General features: G+C 46.7%; 1 protein-coding gene and 1 pseudogene across 1 annotated transcript in view; one reads left to right on the top strand and one right to left on the bottom strand.

Annotated features, from left to right (window-relative positions):
- Positions 1-20,166, bottom strand: part of LOC123773824 (transient receptor potential cation channel subfamily A member 1 homolog) — a 156,869-nt gene that overhangs the window by 125,482 nt on the left and 11,221 nt on the right. The gene's annotated exons all lie outside the window — the stretch shown is intronic.
- The window catches only part of LOC123773823 (protein ECT2 pseudogene), a 1,750-nt pseudogene continuing 846 nt past the window's right edge, over positions 19,263-20,166 (top strand).

Genomic DNA, 20,166 nt, shown 5'->3' with positions numbered 1-20,166 from the left:
CCGGGCCGCGGGGACATTAAGCCCCGAAATCATCTCAAGATAACCTCAAGATATATGAAGGAGACGTTAATAACCCCAGTCATTCAGTGAAACTCCAGGGAACGTCTCAAGTCTCAGTTGAGTACCAGTTAGGTGTCTCTCAAATCGTTCCTTATTGACTGTTCATAATTACAGTCCCCGTGGCGTAGTGGTGAAACACACGCCCGGCACTACGCGAGCGCTTTGCCCTGGGTTCGTATCCTAGTCGAGGAGGATTGACTGGTCGCCAATCCTTAACTGTAGCCTCTGTTGACCCTAGCAGTGAATAGGTACCTGGTTGTTAAACGATTTGGCAAGTCGTATTCCAGGGAAAAATTAGGATTAGGGACCTGCCGGAAACGCTAAGCGTGCTGGTGGCTGTACAAGAATGTAAGAACTCTTGTATACAAAAACAAAATCCTGAACGCAACAGTCTCTGTGTTGCGTTGCAAATCATTGCATTCTACCACCATTGGAAACACAGTTGCATTCATCATCTGGTGGATACGGTGTCACGAGAGGCGCCACGCAGGGGTCACATTGTCACGTCTGACATGACATGATCCACAAACGTTTCTGGAAGACAAATATGACACTGAACGTTTTAGGTCACCTTGTCATACGTTCAAGTCCCGAAATATAATCACATTTTGCCTCATTATATAGTTAAGGGAGGCTTTTGGTGATTGGAATTGAAATTTTATATTTTGCCCCGAGGGGCGAGTTTATTGGGCAGCGCCACTCATCCTGTGAGTGGACACTCCGCCATAGTGACAGTATTGGGCAGCGCCACTCATCTTGTGAGTGGACACACCGCCATAGCAGCATGTACAACACTCCCCAATAGGAAGAAAACCCGCTGGATTTTCTTCCTATTGGGGAGTGTTGTACATCCTATCACTTGTACCCAGACACAGCTGGGATTGAGTTAAACTACCAACCACAGGAGTATGGGGTGCACAATAATAAATCAGTCAACATATTTTAAACACGTTTCCGCTACAGCGTCATTGTTGCGTCACTGAATACAAGAGAGAGAGAGAGAGAGAGAGAGAGAGAGAGAGAGAGAGAGAGAGAGAGAGAGAGAGAGAGAGAGAGAGAGAGAGAGAGAAAGAGAGCATAATAGAGGATAGACTTCAAGAGGTGGTAAACTTTACGAGTGTGGCAGGTGGCCATGGAAGAATAAATGGGTGGAAAGAGAAGGGACGATAAGGGAGAGGAAAGGGGATAGGAGGAGAGAAGAAGCTCTTGAGCATCCTTGGCGAGTTTACCGTCTCTCGTGATAACCCACAAGTGGAGATCAAGGAGCGATGGGAGAGGGAGAGGGAGAGGAGGCTGGTGCAAGGGGGAGGGGAAGGGGGAGGGAAGGGGGAGAGAAGGGGGGAGGGGTACCTGAACGAGGGGAAACGTTGATGAGTGAAGTGGCAGGAGTAATGTGGGATGGTGGTAGTGATGGTGGTAGTGATGGTGGTAGTGATGGTGGTAGTGATGGTGGTAGTGAAGACATATAAACATACGAAGCAAAGACACTGAAGAAGGCCTATTTATCCTACACGAAGCTGCTCCAAATTTATATCCACACAGACTACTAATATATATATATATATATATATATATATATATATATATATATATATATATATATATATATATATATATAAGTCTTTGAAAATGTAATACGAATTACGAAACGCGTTCAGGCGTCAGACAATTATAAAATGAATTTCGGAGAATTGTTATTATTATTACCACCGACAGTGAAGAAAAACATAAGACATATTGAGAAGATTCGTGTTAGAATTATTAATCTTACCTTTTCGGTCATATTCAACAACATATGTTTACAAGAAAGACTGCTACCAAAATATACTAATATATATATATATATATATATATATATATATATATATATATATATATATATATATATATATATATATACACACACACACACACGAATGTCATACCTACGCTGGAAACACTCCTCCAGGCAGTCCCCGTCCATCATGTTACCCGGTAATTTGTTCCATAAATCAACAGCCTTGTTCCCAAAGAGAGGGGCCATTTAGGAGGAAATCGCAAGTAATCAGTTAAATGAGGCAGAAGTGACGAGGAGATGACAGATGAGGATAGGAGGAGGAGGAGGAGGAAGAGGAGACAGATGTAAAAAAAAAAATAGTGGAAAAGGGGGGAAGGGGGGAGGGAAAGGGGGGGGTGTAGAGCCCAGCGATGGACGAAAGTGATGGATTGAGGGGGTGATTGAGTCGGGTGAATGGAGGGGTAATGTAGAGTATAGAATGGATATCAGGTATGGGAGGGGGGGGGGATAAATGGCAGGGGGGAGGGAAAGGGGGGAAGAGGGTTATAAAAAGTACCATAGTGGCCATACCCTGGTACTGCTGGTCATTTGTGACTGCCACATACAGACACAGAGGCAGAGAGAGAGAGAGAGAGAGAGAGAGAGAGAGAGAGAGAGAGAGAGAGAGAGAGAGAGAGAGAGAGAGAGAGAGAGAGAGACAGAGAGAGAGACAGAGAGAGAGACAGAGAGAGAGACAGAGAGAGAGACAGAGAGAGAGAGAGAGAGAGAGAGAGGAGAGAGAGGGGAGAGAAAAAGAGAGATAAATAGGTAAAGACAATTAAGAAAAATAAAGCAAGTACGAAGTATAAAAAGAAGAAAGGACGCAAAGTAAACGGAGACCAAATGAAGGATAAAATAAAGCAAAATAAACGAAAACAATAAATGAATATAAACAGAATATATTGAGCTCATTTTGAGACAATATTATTTTTTTTAAATATTCACACACACACACACACACACACACACACACACACACACACACAGGAAGTGATGTGGTGGAGGCTGACTCCATACACAGTTTCAAGTGTAGATATGATAGAGCCCAATAGGCTCAGGAATCTGTACACCAGTTGATTGGCGGTTGAGAGGCGGGACCAAAGAACCAAAGCTCAACCCCCGCAAGCACAAATAGGTGATTACAAATAGGTGAGTACACACACACATACACACACAGAGGAGGCGAACAAATAAAGACAAATAAAGTATTCCAGAAAAAAAACACCGACATATGCCAGGATTTGTTTCCAACACAACAATGGTGTATTGTTGTTTGACTTCCCTCGTCATCCTCTGTAATCCTCTGTAATCCTCTGTAATATGAGAGGATGAAAGATATAGATCTGAAAGTCTATACTGAGTTGAAGAAATACAAGGCTATTTAAATGCAAGATATCTTGTATTTAATGTATTTTTGGCATAAATACAAGAAATACAATAACTCTAAAACAGAGATATACAACAAAATTAGTCGGAAATTAAGAGGCTTGGATTACAAGGAACAAGTGAGGGAACTGGATCTTGGTGCGGTAGAGAAGAGACGGGAAAGAGGAGACATAATTGCAACGTTTAGAATCTTAAGGGAGCATTTACAAAGTAGATAAGAACTGACTATTAGCAAGAGATATGATTGCGACGTAAACATCCTAAGTAGCATTGAGAAAACAGATAAGCACAGTTGTAATAACACTCCCTTATCCAACGGAGTACCTTCCCTTTCACTCCTGTATGCATCTCCAGCTTCCGCACTAGTCTCTGATGTGGTACTGTGTCAAAGGCTTTCTGGCAATCCAAAAATATGCAGTCTGCCCCCCCCCCTCTCTTTCCTGCTTGATTCTTGTTGACTGATCGTAAAAGTCAATTAATCCCGTGAGGCAGGACTTGCCATCTCTGAAACCATGTTGGTGTTGCGTCACAAAGTTCCTTCGTTCCAGATGTTCCACTAGTTTTTTTCGCACAATCTTCTCTATCGGCTTGCATAGTATGCAGGTTAGGGACACTGGCCTGTTGTTCAGTGCCTCCTGTCTATCCCCCTTTCTTGTATATCGGGACTATACGTGTGCCGTCTTCCAAATTTTTAGTAGTTCACCTGTTACCAGTGATATGCTATACGCTATGGAGAGTGGCAGGCACAGTGCTTCTGCTCCTTCCTTTATCCATTTGTGTATACTTACCTATTTGTATTTGTGCTTGCGGGGGTTGAGCTTTGGCTCTTTGGTCCCGCCTCTCAACTGTCAATCAACTGGTGTACAGATTCCTGAGCCTACTGGGCTCTATCATATCTACATTTAAAACTGTGTATGGAGTCAGCCTCCACCACATCACTGCCTAATACATTCCATCCGTTAACTACTCTGACACTAAAAAAGTTCCTTCTAACGTCTCCGTGGCTCATGTGGGTACTTAGTGTCCACCTGTGTCCCCTTGTTCGCGTCCCACCCGTGCTGAATAGTTTATCCTTGTTTACCCGGTCGATTCCCGGGAGGGGGGGGGGGAGGGGGGTAAAAGTAGGCTTAAGCATCAAGAGAAACTATATATTATCTCCACTCACCAGCCTCCCAGTCTCTTCTACATCTCTTTACCTCTCTGTGCTCTCTCCTCCCTCTCTACACCCCCGTCTGTCTCCCCATGCCACCCCTTCTCTTCCCTCTGAACGTAGAAGATGGGGAGGAAGAGGGCGATGATTGACAGCTCAATCCCCCCCCACCATAACATCCATCTTGGGGGGCAAAGCTGAATAAAGCGATTTAATATTTTCAGTCGCAGAGCATAGATAGCTTCCTCGTGGAGTGAGCTTAAGGAACAGTGAAGCAAGCAGTGTGTGAGCTTAAGGAACAGTGAGACAAGCAGTGTCAGCTTAAGCTACAGTGACAAGCAGTACAAGCTTAGGGCCTTTGCCTAAACCTCCACCAGACACCACAGCTCCTGTGCCAGGTAAGTCCACTACGGGCTCACCATAGCCCGTGCTCCTTGCCCCGTTCCTGTGCCAGGTAAATCCACTGCGGGCTCACCATAGCCCGTGCTACTTGCCCCGCTCCTGTGCCAGGTAAGTCCACTAGGGGCTCACCATAGCCCGTGCTCCTTGCCCCGTTCCTGTGCCAGGTAAATCCACTGCGGGCTCACCATAGCCCGTGCTACTTGCCCCGCTCCTGTGCCAGGTAAGTCCACTACGGGCTCACCATAGCCCGTGCTCCTTGGAACTTGTTCCGAGTAGCTGAATCTATAACAACAATAACCTAAGCCTCTCAATAGCTTCAACGATTGTTAATAATTCTGTGTTTATGTATTCAGAGAACGACGTTGTTATACACCTCAACGACCCCATTCACGCAAGTAAGCTTCATTCACGCAAGTAAGCGCCCCATTCACGCAAGTAAGCGCCCCCATTCACGCAAGTAAGCGCCCCCATTCACGCAAGTAAGCGCCCCCATTCACGCAAGTAAGCTTCTTTCACGTACTGCAAATGCCACTAATTGCCAACAGACCCGAACCAACTAAAGCTAAACAAGGCCCAACTATACAACCCATTTCAGTTCACATTATTATATATTTATAAAAATACCTATTGTGAATACGCAGTGCGTTAAAATTGTCGAATGCGTCTTAGTGGTCGTGGCCGCTGCTCGAACGAGCCTAGCCTGAGCATAGGTTGATGTCTGAGGCGTCCTATTCAATAAAGATATTCATGGTCCATATTATTGTGTCTATTCAGTTATCATTCCCGATATTACTGTATTAAAAGGCTTTTAAGGGCATTTTAAGCTGAGACTGATTCCTCGTTTGATTATCTGGAATCAATATTTTGAGACTTGAAGTTCGAAATTCTATTGATTTTAATTCAGAGTCTTTTAAAGATGATAAGAAATGGAGATGGAGCGATGGAGCGCTTCGACGATGAAGAAGCAGGAGAAGAATGCACTATGTATTACGCTAAGATAACTTCAGAGAGAGAGAGAGAGAGATAGAGATAGAGAGAGAGAGAGATAGAGAGAGATAGAGAGAGAGAGAGAGAGAGAGAGAGAGAGAGAGAGAGAGAGAGAGAGAGAGAGAGAGAGAGAGAGAGAGAGAGAGAGAGATAGAGAGAGAGAGATAGAGAGAGAGAGATAGAGATAGAGAGAGAGAGAGATAGAGAGAGAGAGATAGAGATAGAGAGAGAGAGAGAGAGAGATAGAGAGATAGAGAGAGAGAGAGATAGAGAGATAGAGAGATAGAGAGAGAGAGAGAGAGAGAGAGAGAGAGAGAGAGAGAGAGAGAGAGAGAGAGAGAGAGAGAGAGAGAGAGAGAGAGAGAGAGAGAGAGAGAGAGAGATCAACACTATCTCCGTAATTTGGTCTTCAGATAATGAAATATAAACAGAGGTGAGAGGAGGGTAAGACTTTCTTCTCTGCCCAACAGAGAGCACAGTTCAGGAAAACAACACATCTATGAATCATCTAATAAGTTTAGTAAACTTCTAGAGTATCTAGACTTTATTACTGCTAGGCTAAAGCTCGACAAAAGGTACCTCTGGGAGTTTGCACCACCTGCTGACGTAGACTTCACTAAATGTAAACTCTGTCAACAGAGTTGGGGTGGACGGTAGAGCGACGGTCTCGCTTCATGCAGGTCGGCGTTCAATCCCCGACCGTCCAAGTGGTTGGGCACCATTCCTGCCTCCCGTCCCATCCCAAATCCTTATCCTGACCCCTTCCAAGTGCTATATAGTCGCAATGGCTTGGCGCTTTCCCCCTGGTAGTTCCTTCCTTCCTTCTGTCAGCAGAACTATTCACATACTTTGCGTCATTATATAAATCGATGTGAAAAACTCACGGAATTCAGAGATAACACCATCAATGGTGTCCAAGAAATGTGTAAGTACTTCATTCATAATGATGTGCTGCCGGGACTCTTAGCGAAGTGTCCAAAGTTTGCTTGCTGTAGGTAATGCATGCACATGGCTGTAAAGCTGTCGCCCAGTTGGGTGGGTGTGGAGCACATGGCTGTAAAGCTGTCGCCCAGTTGGGTGGGTGTGGAGCACATGACTGTAAAGCTGCCGCCCAGTTGGGTGGGTGTGGAGCACATGACTGTAAAGCTGCCGCCCAGTTGGGTGGGTGTAGAGCACATGACTGTAAAGCTGCCGCCCAGTTGGGTGGGGTGTGGAGCACATGACTGTAAAGCTGCCGCCCAGTTGGGTGGGTGTGGAGCACATGACTGTAAAGCTGCCGCCCAGTTGGGTGGGTGTGGAGCAAATGACTGTAAAGCTGCCGCCCAGTTGGGTGAGTGTGGAGCACATGACTGTAAAGCTGCCGCCCAGTTGGGTGGGTGTGGAGCAAATGACTGTAAAGCTGCCGCCCAGTTGGGTGGGTGTGGAGCACATGACTGTAAAGCTGCCGCCCAGTTGGGTGGGTGTTTAGCACATGACTGTAAAGCTGTCGCCCAGTTGGGTGGGTGTGGAGCACATGACTGTAAAGCTGCCGCCCAGTTGGGTGGGTGTGGAGCACATGACTGTAAAGCTGCCGCCCAGTTGGGTGGGTGTGGAGCAAATGACTGTAAAGCTGCCGCCCAGTTGGGTGAGTGTGGAGCACATGACTGTAAAGCTGCCGCCCAGTTGGGTGGGTGTGGAGCAAATGACTGTAAAGCTGCCGCCCAGTTGGGTGGGTGTGGAGCACATGACTGTATAGCTGCCGCCCAGTTGGGTGGGTGTTTAGCACATGACTGTAAAGCTGTCGCCCAGTTGGGTGGGTGTGGAGCACATGACTGTAAAGCTGGCGCCCAGTTGGGTGGGTGTGGAGCACATGACTGTAAAGCTGCCGCCCAGTTGGGTGAGTGTGGAGCACATGACTGTAAAGCTGCCGCCCAGTTGGGTGGGTGTGGAGCAAATGACTGTAAAGCTGCCTCCCAGTTGGGTGGGTGTGGAGCACCTGACTGTAAAGCTGCCGCCCAGTTGGGTGGGTGTGGAGCAAGACTAGTAACTGTGAGACTGACTCACGGGAGATGTAACCTGCCTTGTCCTGAAGAACAAGGCAGTTTTCCACTTTGTGTGAAGGAAAAAAAAATCTTCCATAACTCAAAGACGTTACTTCAACTCCAAGCAAAAATTATTAGTCATTATGAGTTAAGGCGCAACAACATTTCAAGAGGCTGATGAAGTGCATCTTTAAAGTTCAAAGATGGTGTGTGTGTGTGATGCTGCGAAGATGATAAAATATGGGAGGGAATTACGGCTGAAGCAATGATGCTTATCATGGCTACCAGGTGTGTGGGGGCGTCCGGGTTTAGGGGGAGGCGGGGAGGAGGGTGGAAAGGTAGCAAAGAGTGTGTGTGTGAGAGAGAGAGAGAGAGAGAGAGAGAGAGAGAGAGAGAGAGAGAGAGAGAGAGAGAGAGAGAGAGAGAGAGAGAGAGAGAGTTTAGTTACTCTCCTGTTTGTACAAGGAGAGTTATATTTCTGGAGGTAAGGAGAGTTAAATTGGGTCAGATATCTCAGCAGGTTTCTAACAATGTGGGTTACATTCCTGGACTCCACCTTCCACCTCTGACAGTACCTCAAGCAAGTTGCAGAACCTGTCGTTCCGGATCAGGGGACCAGCATCTTGCTTCGAAAATAGGTTTGCCAGTAGGTCAGTATATCTTGATTGCCTGTTGAAGCGGTCCCATCTTGGGGGCTTACTGCTGGGATTGTGTTCAAGGATGAAAATCCCTGTCGGTCATCAACCACCCACCGAAACTACGACGTTGGTACAACGTTCGAACAAGTTTTAACACCTCCTAACCAATTATAACAACCAATATAGCAAGTTGTAACAACGTTCTAATACGTCATAAACACGTTAAGCCAAGATGTAACAACTTTATTACAAGTAACAAGCGGAAAATAGAGACATTTACGGTTTGTGTTTCCAGGGCTGCAGGGTCTTCGAAGCCTCTTCCAGGAAATGGAAGAAAGCCTCCTCTTCCTCTTCCTGTTGACAGCTTACTGCTTGTGTCTAAAGAGCCTCTAAGAACCGGTCTAACTTTTAGAGTTTCTCTACTCGATGACAATCTCGTCTGTGATGGTTCATAATGTACGCTGAACGTTGTTTTCTCTAACTACTCCATGCCTTGAATTAGGTCACAGTACCTACAGGTCACAGTACCTACAGGACACAGTACCTACAGCACAGAGTACCTACAGGACACAGTACCTACAGGACACAGTACCTACAAGTCACAGTACCTACAGTACACAGTACCTACAGCACACAGTACCTACAGGACACAGTACCTACAGAACACAGTACCTACAGCACACAGTACCTACAGCACACAGTACCTACAGCACACAGTACCCACAAGACACAGTACCTACAGCACACAGTACCTACAGGACATAGTACCTACAGAACACAGTACCCACAAGACACAGTACCTACAGCACACAGTACCTACAGGACACAGTACCTACAGGACACAGTACCTACAAGACACAGTACCTACAGTACACAGTACCTACAGCACACAGTACCTACAGGACACAGTACCTACAGAACACAGTACCTACAGTACACAGTACCTACAGCACACAGTACCTACAGCACACAGTACCTACAGCACACAGTACCCACAAGACACAGTACCTACAGCACACAGTACCTACAGCACACAGTACCTACAGCACACAGTACCCACAAGACACAGTACCTACAGCACACAGTACCTACAGGACACAGTACCTACAGAACACAGTACCCACAAGACACAGTACCTACAGCACACAGTACCTACAGGACACAGTACCTACAAGACACAGTACCTACAGCACACAGTACCTACAGAACACAGTACCTACAGTACACAGTACTTACAGAACACAGTACCTACAGCACACAGTACCACAATTTCTCCCATGAATTTTGTGTACGAGATATAAGTTAAAACATCCCCCAGGTACAACATGGGGGAGAAGTGTGCTAACTTAATAGGTAATCTACACTTTCTCCCATCATCTCACTATCATCTATATCTCTCACTATCTACCTGTAAATCATATCTATATATCTATCTCTCCGATCTCCATCACAAAGATGTGTTTTTTAACGTTTAAAAAAAACAGTATAATAACAGCACTGGTTTTTTTTTCCAAGCTCACGTAAACACGGAAGCATCTTGAAACGTCGCTCGACTTCACCTGAGAGAATATCTTCATTAAGTAAAGAGGGGGGATGAATATACCTTTATTACTCGGGAGGATGACCCCCTTGTGTGTATAATGATGCCTTGATTAATTAACATCTGATGTTTACCTGGATACTGTTGCGAGGATGGCAAGGATATAGCCGAGGAGAGTGACTTCATAATGCTTGCATTACGTTATTTAAAATGTGTACAAAAGTGAGGAGCTCTGAGAATGGGGGAGAGAGAGAGAGAGAGAGAGAGAGAGAGAGAGAGAGAGAGAGAGAGAGAGAGAGAGAGAGAGAGAGAGAGAGAGAGAGAGAGAGAGAGAGGCAGAGAGAGAGAGAGAGAGAGAGAGAGAGAGAGAGAGAGAGAGAGAGAGAGAGAGAGAGAGAGAGAGAGAGAGAGAGAGAGAGAGACAGAGAGAGAGAGAGAGAGAGAGACAGAGAGAGAGAGAGAGAGAGAGAGAGAGAGAGAGAGAGAGAGAGAGAGAGAGAGAGAGAGAGAGAGAGACAGAGAGAGAGATCACTTTAAAAACACTTAAACCCCACATTCCTAAACAGATAAGACAACGCTTCAATATAAATATTGATTACATTTGTAATTGTGTTCCAGCCTTTTGGTTATTATTATTATTATTATTAAATTATCATCCACACTTCCGTGGAAATAAAACTTTTCATTCAGCTGGGCTCTATAGGAGATTCGAACCCTGGACCCCAGGCGTGTGAGGCAGAAGCTCTATCCACTTAGAGTGTATAGAGCTCCTGCCTCGCGTCGGGTCCATGGTTGACGTCACCTGGAGCCCTGGTAAATGAAAAAATTATTATTATTGCTGTTATTATTAATAAAATTAATCTTAGCGATTTTACGCGTCGTTGGGTCGAGGAGGGGGGGGGGGCAGAGAGCGGCGTTGGGTCGTGGGAGGGGGGGGGGGCAGGGGGAGGCGACGCGTCGTGGGAGGGGGGGGGGGCAGGGGGCGGCGACGCGTCGTTCCGGTCTGCTGACGACAATTGTGATCTCGATGTTCACTATATGAATGATCATTTATTCCGAGGCGGGACAATGAAAGCCGCTGTACATCTGAGGATGATGAGGTCAGATACGAAAGCACTCAAAGAGTTTTTCTTCTCTGTTCCATTGACCTTGGCAATGACTGCACGCGATTACAATTTATTTTCCCTTTACACAGGAGGGTACAGGAGCAGGAGGGTACAGGAGCAGGAGGGTACAGGAGCAGGAAGGCACAGGAGCAGGAGGGTACAGGAGCAGGAGGGTACAGGAGCAGGAAGGTACAGGAGCAGGAGGGTTCAGGAGCAGGAAGGTACAGGAGCAGGAAGGTACAGGAGCAGGAGGGTACAGGAGCAGGAGGGTTCAGGAGCAGGAAGGTACAGGAGCAGGAGGGTACAGGAGCAGGAAGGTACAGGAGCAGGAAGGTACAGGAGCAGGAGGGTACAGGAGCAGGAAGGTACAGGAGCAGGAAGGTACAGGAGCAGGAAGGTACAGGAGCAGGAGGGTACAGGAGCAGGGGGGTACAGGAGCAGGAGGGTACAGTGTTATACTCAAAATTCTGTCAGTTGAAATGTAACCAATCACAGGCAAGTAGGCCTCTGACGTCATGCCAGACAGAGGAGCATCAGCGATGCTCCCAGCAGCCTCAGTTATCCTCACAAACTCAGAGTAGAAGGACCTCGGCTGGGCAGATATTTACCTTGCTATCTCAGTCAATAAATATATACAGAAGCGACTACTGAGTCTACATTCTACCCGAACAAGGCAAACGAATACTGGTAGCAGCGGTGGGATCCAGAAATTTTTTTCTGGAAGCAAAAGTTCCAGTACCCAGCATCGCCTCGTGTTCCAGCCAAAACCGCCGCCACCGCCACCGCCATAAGCCGCCGTCCTGCCACCCACGCATCAAATATTGTGCCAGACCGGGGTCCTGCCATCAACCACTACTCCAGGCCAACGTTTCAGAAGTAAGGGTCAATATTTTCCTGTGAGAACGCTCACTCATCAGTGAGGAGGAAGGAAGCTTCCCGCGCCAGCCATTTTTGAACCTCGCGCCACCACGTGGGAACCACCTATTACACCCACCACCACCACCACCGCCACCCAAGCTGACAGTATCAAGCTTCGTGAGGGTGCAAGCTACTGCAATCGTCGTCAGCCATCGTCGCAAGTATCAACTGGTTATTCCATCGTCGCAATATTGTCGTCGTCAGAATTTATCTTCGTGCCTCTAGCCTGAACAGTGTGGGGTCCCTGAGTCTCGCGCCACCGCCGCCAGGAGCGCTGCCGTCGCATCCAGTTTGTAAACACGCCTCACATGGGCCTCTTCAGATCTTCACGACGCTTCTCCTTCTTTGGCTACTGGTGATCCTCATAAATTACAACCCTGAGATAAGTAATTGCTAGTTGAGAACAACGTGCCAAGTGTTAAAAAGTGACTTATGTAATAATTCCCATAATATCCTGTGAATTAACCATTCAGTGACTTGTTAAATATTGGAGCCGGTTTAGTACTCCAGAGGCCCACAGTTTCTCTGAGACATTTCAATATTCCCTGCATATGATTCCATTATTCATTAATTGTTACTAGTGTCATTACTGAATTCAAAGGTGAGAGAAGTAAGAAATAATTGTTCTAGCAGTTTATTTTGCATAAAAGAAATTTGTTTTTGAGATTTCCATAGACAATAGAACATAGAAATTTTTTTTTATATTTCTCCAGACCTAACTTGAAATTTATCCTTTAAGCATTTTATTTTAAACTTTTACCATAGGAGTTATATACATTCCTGTGTCCAGTTTATGTGCTACATCCATATTTCTTGCATTGCCACTTGTTGTGTTGAATCTTTTTAATGAAATTTTGCAATTGCATTTCCCAGTTTTTATTCTAAATTGCTGTGCTTAGTCTGGTTTAATTAATTTACATACATCTAATTCCAGTCATTTTTTTAATGAAAGATTGCTAAATTTAGTTTACAATTGCTTGTTCTTAATTATTTTCTTGCCTAGCCCAATTTAATAATTTTATTTCTGCTATTTTTACTTTAGCCAAGTTGATATTTTTTTGTGTTTATTTTTGTGTATACTATTTCTGATGCCAGGTGCACTTAATTATAATCTGCGTTCAAATATTACTTCCACGGCTGTGACAATGCCTACCACTGTTGAAACCCCTTCAGAATCAATGGGAACAGTTGCTCGTCCCAATGGCCAGAGATCAGCTCAGGAAATGGCTATTCCTCTTTTTGCTGGGGAATCCCGCTTATTAGAGTCATGGTTTAGTAAGGTTGAAGCGAAAACAGTTGCACGTTTTTCTAAGCCTACTGATGCCGAATACTTAGCAATTGCACGGTCAGCCGTGGACACAACCAAAGGTGATGCACGTTTTGTTGTTGATGAGAAAGCCATTGTTAGCCTCCAGTCTTGGCCTGAATTTAAGGATTTCTTTCGCCGTCGCTTTGTTAATAAAGGAGACCTTGACCCATATAGGTTAGTCAAGAAAATTGCCAATGCCACCATGCAGCCTGGTGAATCGTTTAATGCGTTTACTAGCCGTCTCGATCAGTATCTGTATGCCTTAGTTTCTGCTATGAATAATTCGACTTGGTTAGATAAAGACAATAATCTGTCCCCTGAGGCTATGGCTAAAATGATAGCATTTGGTACTTTAATGCATTTTGCCCCCGAGCATACAAAACCAATCGTTGAGCAACAAAATTTTGGTGTTAAACATGAAATTGGTGAAGTATTTGAGGCTATTAACAATGCCGCAGATAAACTAGCTCCCCGAAGTGCTCAACTGTTGCCACCCTCTGATGCTGTAAATGTAGTCACAAGCTCTCAGCATCCTCCCACAAATTCTCAAAACTCTTGGTCGCAGAAGCGTACCCATGCTCGTAGCCCCCAGTCAAATTCGCCGCCTCATAAAATGCCGAAACGCCATAGTCCACAACCATCCACTCCCTCATGTTGGCATTGTGGTAAGAGTAACCACCTTGCAAGGGACTGTTGGTCCGCCCCTAGATCATCACCTCCTAGACAATTCTCTCGGCCCCCTCATCAATCTAATCATTCTAGGCTTCCATATTGCACGTACCATAAACAAGTTGGTCACCACACTGCGGATTGTAGAGCTAGGCAAAGGACATCTCCACCTCGTAACTCCCATGGTCAGTCTTGGCGAGGCTCACAGCGTCCAAGACATTATCAGAACTCTCGTAATTACAACTCCCAGCCCAGCTATAATGCAATTTCAAATTATAATGCTCAGTCACAGAATGCTGGAGCTCAGAATGTTCACTCCATGTCGTCGGGAAACCCCCAAGGCCATCCGCTAACCAATTCAAGCTAGCCAATCCTAGTGCCCTCCCTGTGTATTCAGTAGCTACCCAAAATAGATTTGGACACTTGACAGAGGAGGACACTGACTCTAGACCAGTTGTAGATGTTGACGGATCCACAGTAAATTTGACACAAACAAGACGCAGATATCCCAGACAACATAAGTCAAAAATAGTAACTTGTCCAGTCTCAAGTGATGGTCCCCTTGTATCAGCCATTGTACATGGTAGAGTTTTAAAAGTTTTTCTTGACTCAGGTGCAAAAATTAATATTGTCAAGCCCTCAGCTCTTAGAGACATTGAAAGTATGCACCCTACTATTTTAAAACAGTCACACATACCTTTTCTAAGTGGTATTTCAGGAAATAAAGTAAAAGTTCAGGGTGAAATTGACCTCCCACTCAAGTTCAATGATGTCACATTGTCTATAACATGTTTAAATGCATTAGGAAGCAATGTGGTGGAAGCTGACTCCATACACAGTTTCAAGTGTAGATATGATAGAGCCCAATAGGCTCAGGAACCTGTACACCTGTTGATTGACGATTGAGAGCCGGGACCATAGAGCCAGAGCTCAACCCCCCGCAAGCACAATTAGGTGAGCATACACACACACACACACACACACACACACACACACACACACACACACACACACACACACACACACACACACACACTAAAACAAAAAATAAGCGAGCCTGAGATCACCGGAGTTGGCAGAGGCTTTTTTTTGTTGAGACGCTAGGCTCCAGGGCTGATGCCATTGGGGGGATTATTTTGAGGTGATTATGGCTGCTGCAGCCGCCGCTTACTGCTGGTGGAGTGGTCGTGGACCTGCAGGGAGAGGCGGAGAGGCGGGGGAAGCACAGAGAGAGAAAGGGAAGGGAAGGAATAAGGAAGGAGCAAGAAAAAGTTAGGAACTAATGTGCACTATGTGTAATGTGTGTAACGAAACACACACACACACACACACAGTGTGTCGAGCCGTCGGTAATCTTGGGACACACTTTGTCTCCCCCGGAAATATTGGATTTTAAAATTTACTGGAAGGACAGACTGTGATTGATGGGCAGATGGACTGTGAAGGGACGACGCTGGTCGATAGACTGTGTGACCGAAGTGTGTCTCGGAAGCACCTTTAACTGTTCCGTTGTTGTGTTGCGTCGATACCTTGAACAAACAGCCGCTGGCATAATATAATTCACTATAATTGTTTCTACGTCTCTCTCTCTCTCTCTCTCTCTCTCTCTCTCTCTCTCTCTCTCTCTCTCTCTCTCTCTCTCTCTCTCTCTCTCTCTCTCATAGATGCACCTAAATGTCTTCCTCATTCACAAGCACAATTTTTCGTTTCCCATTTGGTCTCAAAGCAGAAATATTAAGGCAGCAGACGAGGTCATCGTCCCAGACTCTGCTGATCCCAGACCCAGAGAATAATTCGACTATGAATGTTGATGTCAGTTTTACGATGAACACTGATGACGTCTTGCGTTAACTCTATATTTTGGCCTAGTGGCCTGATACAGGAGTGAGGATAGGGAGGGGGGGGGGGGAGATAGAAGAGAAGGTATTAGGAGGGAATAGATGGGAAGGTATTAGGAGGGAATAGATGGGAAGGGGAAGGTATTAGGGTGGAAAGATTGTAACGTGGAGAAGAATAGGGAAGTGTGAGGTATAAAGTCTAAGTAAGAATATGTGAAGAGAAATAAGAAAAGGAGATAATGTTCAGTTTCCTCTCTCGATTACCTTGATCCCCTCAGAAGGGGGGGGGACGGTGAGAGAGGGGGGGGGGGGGGCGGTGAGGGAAGGGAGGGGGGCCGAAGAGGGAAGGGGGGGGGCAGCGGAAGGGGGCATGTGAGAGGAGGGGGGGGAAGGGGCCATTGAGAGGGAATTTAGCGTCTCGGGGTCCAATATTAACGTCATCATGTAATACTGTTTTCTCGTAAGTGTCAAGGTGTCTTACGGCCGCCTTCCTCAACCGTGTGTCGAAGACACTACCACCATCACCACAATCACCACCATCGCTACAATCACCCCCACCACTATTCCAACTACATCAATGCTATACTCCCCATCCCCCCACCATCAAGTCAATCACCATTTTTGCCATACCCACCACCACTATTTGACCACCGTTATTACTACCACCATTCCTACCCCCCCCCCTCCCCTATCACCACTACCTTCACAACCACCATAACTACCACCCCCCAAGCCCTGTCGCGGCGCCGTTGAGAGACCGAGATAAACAAAAGGGTTGCCGTACACACGTGTGGTTCCTGCTGACCCGGGCACACGGCTTCACCTAGCCTAATATCCCCCCCTCGCAGGATTTACATTGCAAATGTCGCCATTAGATGTAATCTATCTTCAAAATCATCACATAATACGATGCAAATTTAGCCGGCAAATAAAATTTAGCTGCAAAACTGAACAAAAATGTATACATAATCGTTCGTCATGAATATTTAAATTTCTTTCAAATGTTGTATAATAATTGCAGTGAATAAGTGAGAATATCATGGGGGTTGTTATGCAAAACTGCGGCATTAGCCTCGTCCATAGATGGACAAGTTCTCTTTAACTAACTTGTTCTCCAAATGTTAATTTAACTGTATTTTGTATTTATGGCATTTCAGAATTTAGGAGAGTTAGGCAAGCCGTGTTGAGAGCTTACACAGTATTAACTTATGTTCAGCAAAATTATGAAATGCCTTTGTTAAGTAAAGGAAGCATGTAACAGTCCTATCAAGGCCCCTCCTAGGACCTACGTCAACTATTTGCAACCGACAACAGTTCCCTAACTCCCGGGCACTGGTATCCTGCTAGGCGAACAGTTGCATTAGGTGAAAGGAACTCGTTTGTCTTCCGCCCGGGGATTTGGCTCAGGTCCATTGATTACGAAGAGAAAACGTAGCCGACTGTGCTACAGGACCCATATAAACAGGATAATGTTTTGTTTACAAGATCTAGAGGATACACTCGTAGTTCCTGGTGGCGTAGTGGAAACACCCCATGCCTCGCCAGCGATTTGGTCTGGATTCGAGCCCCTGACAAGGGAGGATTGACTGGACGCCAATCCTGAACTGTTCGCCCCGTTTTCACCTAGCAGTATTTGGGAACCTGGGTGATCACCGACTGATTGGCTGTGATCCAGAGACTACCAGCAGGGTAAGGCCTACCATGAGTTATAGGAAGGGAAAGTTCTCAACCTGCTAACAGGAGTCACAAGTCGTCTGCTCCTGTACCTTCCTGCTCCTGTACCCTCCTGCTCCTGTACCCTCCTGCTCCTGTACCCTCCTGCTCCTGTACCCTCCTGCTCCTGTACCCTCCTGCTCCTGTACCCTCCTGCTCCTGCACCCTCCTGCTCCTGTACCTTCCTGCTCCTGTACCCTCCTGCTCCTGTACCCTCCTGCTCCTGTACCCTCCTGCTCCTGCACCCTCCTGCTCCTGCACCCTCCTGCTCCTGTACCCTCCTGCTCCTGTACCCTCCTGCTCCTGTACCCTCCTGCTCCTGCACCCTCCTGCTCCTGTACCCTCCTGCTCCTGTACCTTCCTGCTCCTGTACCCTCCTGCTCCTGTACCTTCCTGCTCCTGTACCTTCCTGCTCTTGTACCCTCCTGCTCCTGTACCCTCCTGCTCCTGTACCCCCCTGCTCCTGTACCCTCCTGCTCCTGTACCCTCCTGCTCCTGTACCCTCCTGCTCCTGCACCCTCCTGCTCCTGCACCCTCCTGCTCCTGTACCCTCCTGCTCCTGTACCCTCTTGCTCCTGTACCTTCCTGCTCCTGTACCCTCCTGCTCCTGTACCTTCCTGCTCCTGAACCCTCCTGCTCCTGTACCCTCCTGCTCCTGTACCTTCCTGCTCTTGTACCCTCCTGCTCCTGTACCCTCCTGCTCCTGTACCCTCCTGCTCCTGAACCCTCCTGCTCCTGTACCCTCCTGCTCCTGTACCTTCCTGCTCCTGTACCTTCCTGCTCTTGTACCCTCCTGCTCCTGTACCCTCCTGCTCCTGTACCCCCCTGCTCCTGTACCCTCCTGCTCCTGTACCTTCCTGCTCCTGTACCTTCCTGCTCCTGTACCCTCCTGCTCCTGTACCTTCCTGCTCCTGTACCTTCCTGCTCCTGTACCCTCCTGCTCCTGTACCTTCCTGCTCCTGAACCCTCCTGCTCCTGTACCCTCCTGCTCCTGTACCTTCCTGCTCCTGTACCTTCCTGCTCCTGAACCCTCCTGCTCCTGTACCTTCCTGCTCCTGTACCCTCCTGCTCCTGTACCCTCCTGCTCCTGTGCCTTCCTGCTCCTGTACCCTCCTGCTCCTGTACCCTCCTGCTCCTGTACCCTCCTGTGTAAAGGGAAAATAAATTGTAATCGCGTGCAGTCATTGCCAAGGTCAATGGAACAGAGAAGAAAAACTCTTTGAGTGCTTTCGTATCTGACCTCATCATCCTCAGATGTACAGCGGCTTTCATTGTCCCGCCTCGGAATAAATGATCATTCATATAGTGAACATCGAGATCACAATTGTCGTCAGCAGACCGGAACGACGCGTCGCCGCCCCCTGCCCCCCCCCCTCCCACGACGCGTCGCCTCCCCCTGCCCCCCCCCCCTCCCACGACCCAACGCCGCTCTCTGCCCCCCCCCCCCTCCTCGACCCAACGACGCGTAAAATCGCTAAGATTAATTTTATTAATAATAACAGCAATAATAATAATTTTTTCATTTACCAGGGCTCCAGGTGACGTCAACCATGGACCCGACGCGAGGCAGGAGCTCTATACACTCTAAGTGGATAGAGCTTCTGCCTCACACGCCTGGGGTCCAGGGTTCGAATCTCCTATAGAGCCCAGCTGAATGAAAAGTTTTATTTCCACGGAAGTGTGGATGATAATTTAATAATAATAATAATAATAACCAAAAGGCTGGAACACAATTACAAATGTAATCAATATTTATATTGAAGCGTTGTCTTATCTGTTTAGGAATGTGGGGTTTAAGTGTTTTTAAAGTGATCTCTCTCTCTGTCTCTCTCTCTTGCGTATCGTGCTAGAAGGTTTTCCTGAGGAAGAGAAGGTGCAAATGGAGGACTTGGTGCAGCAGAATGGTGGAATACTCACATCTCTCGATGACCCGCAGGCTACACACGTGGTGTTAGAAGACCAGACGATGACAGAGAAGCCAGCTGACTGTCCACCACGAGCACATGTTGTAAAAGCCGAGTGGTTTTGGACTTCAATACAAATGGAAGCTTGTCCCGATGAGAAACTTCATCTTTTTGAACAAATGAATTTAAGCACTCTGATGAGTCCACGGCAAATGTTTTCATCGCCAAGTACTCCAGGTTCAAGAAGTCGTCGGCGTAAACGTCTAAGAGAAACGGTGCAGCATTTAGCTCAGGATGACTCGCCCTCCACATTGCCCTCTGCTCCACCTGCAAGCAAGCGAAGATCATCAGTTGGTGATTTGGCATATTTATCTGCGGAGGGCTCTCTCCTTGACGACACAGTCTCGACACCCAATAGACTCCTTAGCAGGTGTTACAATGAACTAGACGGTGTTGACCAGACTCCACTTAGTCCTCCACCTGTTGATCTTCGGCAGCTTTCTGCAAGACAGCGTGTATTCCATGAGTTAGTTAAAACCGAATGCAATTATGTTAGTATTCTAGATGCAGTAGAAAAGGTCATTAAGGTTCCACTTGAGAACACTTTACAACCTGGGGGACCCATGTTAGATGCGCAGGAACTCAGATATATATTTGGTAACTTGCCACCAATTCACGAGGTTCACACAAGAATGCGTAATGATCTTCT

The sequence above is a fragment of the Procambarus clarkii genome, chromosome 91 (assembly GCF_040958095.1).
Source record: "Procambarus clarkii isolate CNS0578487 chromosome 91, FALCON_Pclarkii_2.0, whole genome shotgun sequence".
Classification (NCBI taxonomy): Eukaryota; Metazoa; Arthropoda; class Malacostraca; order Decapoda; family Cambaridae; genus Procambarus; species Procambarus clarkii.
Note: the sequence above shows the minus strand (reverse complement) of the source record. Positions and strands in the feature narration are given on the sequence as shown.